At 40.3% G+C, this 6,328-nt stretch overlaps 1 pseudogene; it reads left to right on the plus strand.

The window, feature by feature from the left end:
- Positions 1–263: 263 nt before the first annotated feature.
- On the plus strand, positions 264–1,165 carry LOC131508042 (small ribosomal subunit protein eS4, X isoform-like; annotated as a pseudogene).
- The last annotated feature ends 5,163 nt before the right edge of the window (positions 1,166–6,328 follow it).

Below are 6,328 nucleotides of genomic sequence, written 5' to 3' on the forward strand. Positions count from 1 at the left end.
GTGAATGGACTAGACTGTTCGAGGTAAAATCAGCTGAAAACCTTTAGGCAAAGATGTCTTCACATCTTAGTTCTCTTCGTTAGCTCCCTTAAGACCTGCTCCTGAGAGTAGCCTTTCTTGATTCAGGTCTGTAAAAGAAGATGGGCCTACATTTTCTTCCTCCATGAATGCCTAGGAAAAAACCTTTCCTACACACCTTTATGCTAATGAGGTAATTACAAAATGCATTAGTCACTGTGGCAAAAAGAGCCCAAACTTTGATGATGCTCAAGGCTGTTTTTCCTCCTAAAAATGAAAACGAGTTTAAAAAAAAAAACAACCACCATGAGATAAAAGTATATACATCACTGCATATACTTTTCATGCCTAGTACAGTTGTGGCTCATGGTCCCAAGCAGCATCTGAAGCGCATAGCACCTCCAAAGCATTAGGCGTTGGATAAACTGACTGGTGTATTTGTGCCTCATCCATCTACTGGTCTCCATTAAGATGAGAGAGTATCTCCCTCGTATCATTTTCCTAAGGAACAAACTTAAGTATGTGCTAACAGGAGATGAAGTAAAGAAGATCTGCATACAGTGTTTTATTAAGATTGATGGCAAGTCCAAACTGATATAACCTATCCTGCTGGTTTTATGGATGTCATGAGCATTGACAAGACTGGGGAGAGTTTTCATATGATCTGTGACACCAAGGGTCACTTTGCTGTTTGTTGGATTACACCTCAGGAGGCCAAGTGTAAGTTTTGCAAAGTGAGAAAGATCTTTGTGGGGACAAAAGGAATCCCTCATCCAGTGACCCATGATGCTCTCACCATCCTTTAAACTGACCCCCTCATCAAGGAGAATGACACCATTCAGATTGATTTGGAGACTGAAGAAATTACAGATTTCATCAAGTTTGACACTGGTAATCTGTATATGGTGACCAGAGTGCTGACCTGGGAAGAATTGGTGTGATCACCAACAGAGAGAGACTACATCTGTTGATGTAGTTCATGTGAAAGATGCCAATGGCAACAGCTTTGCCACCTGGCTCTCCAACATTTTTGTTATTGGTAAAGGGGAAAAAAACATGGATTTCTCTTCCCCATGGAAAGGGTATCTGCCTCACCATTGCTGAAAAGAGAGACAAGAGACTGGTGGCTACACAGAGCAGTGGGTAAAACAGTCTCTAGGTGACATAATTGGAAGTCTTTATACTTAATAATAGATAATACAGCATGAAAAAAAAAAGTAAATGTATCACTGAATGACATGAGACCAAAGTGAATGACCTTGAATCCAAAGTGATGCGGTCTTATTCTACACGTATGTCCAGAACAATAACAGTGGTTCTTTTTTCCCTGGGTGATAGTTAATGTGTCAATTTGGCTAGGCATTGGGACTCAGATATTTGATAAAACATTTTTCTAGATGTTTCTGTGAAGGTATCTTTTAGTGAGATTAACATTTAAGTCAGTAGAGTTTAAATTAAGCAGATTAACTCTATAGTGTGGGTGGGCCTCATCTGATCAGATGAAGGTTTTAATAGAAAAAGAGCAACCTCCCCAAGCAAGAAAGAATTCTGCCAGCGACTGCCTTTGGACTCAAATTGCAATTTCTTCCAGAGTTTCAAGACTACAGGCTTACCCTGAAGATTTTGGACTTGCCAAGCCTCCAAATCATGTGAGTCAATTCCTTAAAATAAATCTCTTTCTCTCTAACTCCCTCTCTCTCTCTCTCATCTCCATCTCCACATCCTGTTGCTTTTGTTTTTCTGGAAAACCCTATTACCTCCTTCTATAGTTGAATTATTAGATCAAGTGATACCCCTATGGCATGCTACCCTTGGGAAATAAATGTAATAAAGCTGTATAAAACCACTTAGAACTGCAGATGAAAAGAGAGTATAATCCTTAATTAACAAGGAAATCTACCTCTTCATGAATATGAAGTATTTTATTGTTAACCTTCTTTTTGAAGATGAAGCCACTTTAATAGTGATTTTGTTTGGACCTTCAAACGTGACAGATGGGGCATTTTATAGAATATCCTTCAGTTTGGGTTTGTCTGATGCCTCCCCATGAGTAGATCTGGATTACGTTTCTTTGGCAGGGATACCATGGAAGTGGTCCTGTGGCTCATGGTGGTCTGTCAGCAGACACATTTGCTTTATTTCATTACTGGTGATGTTAGCTTAGATCACTTGATCCTGAAGGTGTTTGCCGGACTTCTCCAGTGTAAATTTAGTGTGTTTTCCTTAGTAATTAGTGAATATTTTGAGGGGATGTACTTTAAGATTATGTAAATGTTCTGTTCCTCATCAAACCTTCAATTTCTCCATTTATCTATCTAAATATTTATGTATTTATATAATGGATTTCTCTGTTGTTTCATAGGTTTTAATTCATTCCTCTATTTTAGTACTCTAATTGTCTCAGATTTAGCCAGTGGGAACCTCTTCAAACTGGCTTCCTTTTGACATGTGACTTTTTTTTTTTTTTTTTTTTTTTTTTGGAGCCCTTCCTTAGTTATGACTGAACAACATGTTCCAGGCTCATCATTTACTTTTTCCGTCTGAGCTCTGGAATCAGCTGTTTTCCCAAGGATCTCTGATTTCTTCAGTGGGGAATGGTACTGAGAAGGAAGACCTGGGTGTTGGGTGTGGTCATTTCTATTAGGGAGTTGCTATCCCTTTCCGGGGAGAGAGTTAAGAAATTTGTATACACGGGGCGCCTGGGTGGCGCAGTCGGTTAAGCGTCCGACTTCAGCCAGGTCACGATCTTGCGGTCCGTGAGTTCGAGCCCCGCGTCAGGCTCTGGGCTGATGGCTCGGAGCCTGGAGCCTGTTTCCGATTCTGTGTCTCCCTCTCTCTCTGCCCCTCCCCCGTTCTTGCTCTGTCTCTCTCTGTCCCAAAAATAAATAAAACACGTTGAAAAAAAAATTAAAAAAAAAAAAAAGAAATTTGTATACACACGCACTTGCAATTGTATTTGTTGATCTATTTACATATATTAAAAACCATGTGTTCACATTAATATTTTCCATTCTAATCCAACAATATAGGGTTCATTATAATTTTCTCCCTTTCCCTATTTGTAATTCCCTTCTCCGGTAAGGGGAAATTTGACTCCCATTATCCATAGTATATTTTCTTATTTGATCTTCTCACCCTGTTCAGTCTCTGGCACCCTGCTCTGGGCCACTGCATCTGTTCACATTTCAACCAAACACCTACCTTCCATGGCCCCTCATAATGGCTTTTGGACTAAATTGTTCAGAAAGGAAAGAGAGACGAAAGAGAACAATTCTTTTCAGCCAATTTTTATTGAATGTGTACTACACAAATATACTAATCAAAAGATTATGCTGGGTGCTGTTTGGGACATAGAGGGAAATAAGATGCTTTGGAGTTTATAGACTTAGCAGGCAGCTGGGCTAGGTTGTATTGAGCAGTAACAAATGACTCACAAATCTCAGGGGCTTAAGACCACAACAGTTTATTTTTCACTCATGTTTTATGTTCCTTGTCTCTCTGTTCTGTGTCATTTTTATTCCAGGACCCAGGCTGAAGGAATAAGCCATTTTTAGGACGTACTGATCTGGGGATGATCTTGCAGCAGAGGAAAAAATGAGAGGAAGGAATTAGATCGTGATGTGTGAGCAGTATGTGAATGAATGGATGTGCTGTCCTATCTTGGGTATGATGGGTCTTGAGGTTTCTGAGTAGAAGTAGCCTATGTCACTTGTGCTTATATGTCACTGACCAATGCAAGCTACAAAACCAAGCTTGACATGATCGGAATGAAAAGGTGCGATCCTTCTAAGAGACAGGAAGTGAATATCTGGGGGAGAAATGCAATAAGCCACTTGGATCTGTGAGAAAACAGACATGTATGTATCTAACTAGCAGGCACAGTGTGAGAGAGGAAAATACATAGTCCGTTTAATTCCACTTTGCAGTAAGACAGGTAGAAAAAAATATGACCATCTGAAGGGCATGGTCCATTTTGTGGCATTAAAGAGAGAAAGACTTCAGGCGAAAGTGGGAAATTGAAGGAAAAGGAAAACAGCAGGTTCTTTAAGACCTGGAGAAGGAACATGATATAACATGTAATGTTTCTGACGAGGTAGATGCTCAGGTTATTAATTAAGGTTTGCAGTCTCCTTTCACCCACAGCCCTACAGGGTTTTGTAGAGCTTTATCAGTTTCATTTCCCAACAGGGGAACTCTGCAGAGCTATTTCTTGGACTAACACTTCATTTGTAACAGCATACAAAGAACCCACTATCACTGGACTGGATATATGGACAGAACAAAAACTTTTATTTTGAACGTTTCCCAGTGTAATGGTTTAAAAATAGTATCTCATTGTAGTTTTAACTCATATTTCACTTATTATGAGTGAGGACAAGCATCTGTTAAGTTTCATGTCACCATCTCCATTTTATTGGGTGGTTTTTATTAATACTCTATGCCTAGTTTTCTATTGGGTTGTGGCTCTTTTTCTAATGATTTCTAGAAAAGGTTGAGGAGGATTTTGTTGGTCAGAGTTGAGATGAGGAATTCCACGAGAACTGTGCCAGGTGCTAGGGATGGATGGGATGCAGTCTGTGGACTGAGTATCTCTCTCTAGATTACTGCAAGTGAAAAGACTCACCTGTTTCAAGTATTCAGGAAATAGCAATGAGTTCAAGTGGTAGGGCTTAGGGCTCATGATGTGCTTTGGCAGGAGCACAGTCCCATTCTGGGCAAAGAGAAGTTCTTAGTGTCTTAGGTTGCACTTCCTAAAAGCAGCCTCTGAGATGGAGGTTTTTTTCAAGTGATTTTTTTTCTGGAGTCCTCTCAGGAGAAGATGAGTGAGAGAACCAGGACAAGTTAAAGGAGGAAAACTAAGCAAGGAGGTGGTCTCCTCGGGAGACTAGCTTCAGCCTGGCCCCCTGGGGAAGCTCTGGAGCATGAACCACATCACAGAGATGGCCATCTCTCCCTTGACAGAAGTGACTTGCCATTTGTGCTTCATGTCAGTAAGTCATTGGCGGAGGTCTGGGGAGGGAAGGGAGGGGAGAGCATAGCTTCCAGGTCAAGATGGTTCCAGCTGGGTGGAGGGCAGTTCTCTAGAGAAGGGAGCAGCTGCAAGTTGTTAGTAGTCACCACTTACAGCAGCTGAGGGACAGGTGCACCTGCCTTTAAAAGGAATCTGGGCGGGGCACTAACAGCTTCCATCGCATTTAGTAGGATCCAGAGTTCCCCCAGGAATCCTGCAGCATCTGCCAATGTATGGTTGCAACTGTACTTGAATGTCCCCTAAAAATGTCCGCAAATAGCAAGTGAAAAAGCTTTCAACAAAAGCTAATGGATATAGCCTAGAAACATAATTGTGAAACTCATGAATCAGAGTTTGACTTGTAGTTGCATTGCCTAGGATAATCATTTGTCATCTTGAGCAAGACACTCTCCTGGGACCCAAGTGTTAGTTTATGAATATTTTGATTATTCTTGAGTCCCAGCTGCAAAATGCCAGAAGCTCGACTCTTCAAATATATCACTTAGTTACAGGTGGTAATGGCTCCAATGATGGTGGCAGAGGTTATCCCAAGCAAATATTTACAATTGACAATGAATGTGTGAGCAGGATGCTAATGAATGGATGTGCTGATTACTTTCCCCTGCCACAAACATTAGCTCTTGTTTGGTTTAACTGGCAAACTGACACCAGATTAGAGATGACAGAATGCTGGCAAAGATCCACAGTAGGGAAGAATATTAAGAAAATTAGCAAATTGTGTAACTTTTGATTCTTCTATTTCCAAATCTAAATCATTTCTGGGTGTTAGGAGGTTATAGCTTAATTATAGGCCTAAAAGAGAAGCAATTAGATTTACAAGTATGTTTGGATTTTTGAAGTCTTTTCATTTTAGCACAGGAAGTCAAGCTGATGACATCTGGTTGGATTCAGGTGGATATATTCGAGATTAGATGTATACATAAAACAAACATTTTGTTCTTTCCAGTTGTTCTTTCCTGTTATATACATTAGTATTGAGTTTTTGATTATAATGTATAATGTAGTTTTGTATATCCATGAATATATTTGCTTGGCTTGTCAGTAACATTGTTCTATGTTTTCATGGTGGTCTTGGCTGGTGGTATTATCATTCATAAAGGTGACCACTCTTTCCAGCAGAGTGTTGGTGGCTTTATGTTTTGATATTTTTTGCATCTGAACCTCTCAGCTGCTGAATATGCCTTTCAATGTCATACATTAGCTCTTACTGACAAGGCTCCACATGCGGGGGCATGGGGGTGTGCCTTCCAGGCAGGAGTGTCTTGTATTTATGGCATG

This window comes from Neofelis nebulosa, chromosome 3 (assembly GCF_028018385.1).
Source record: "Neofelis nebulosa isolate mNeoNeb1 chromosome 3, mNeoNeb1.pri, whole genome shotgun sequence".
Taxonomy (NCBI): domain Eukaryota; kingdom Metazoa; phylum Chordata; class Mammalia; order Carnivora; family Felidae; genus Neofelis; species Neofelis nebulosa.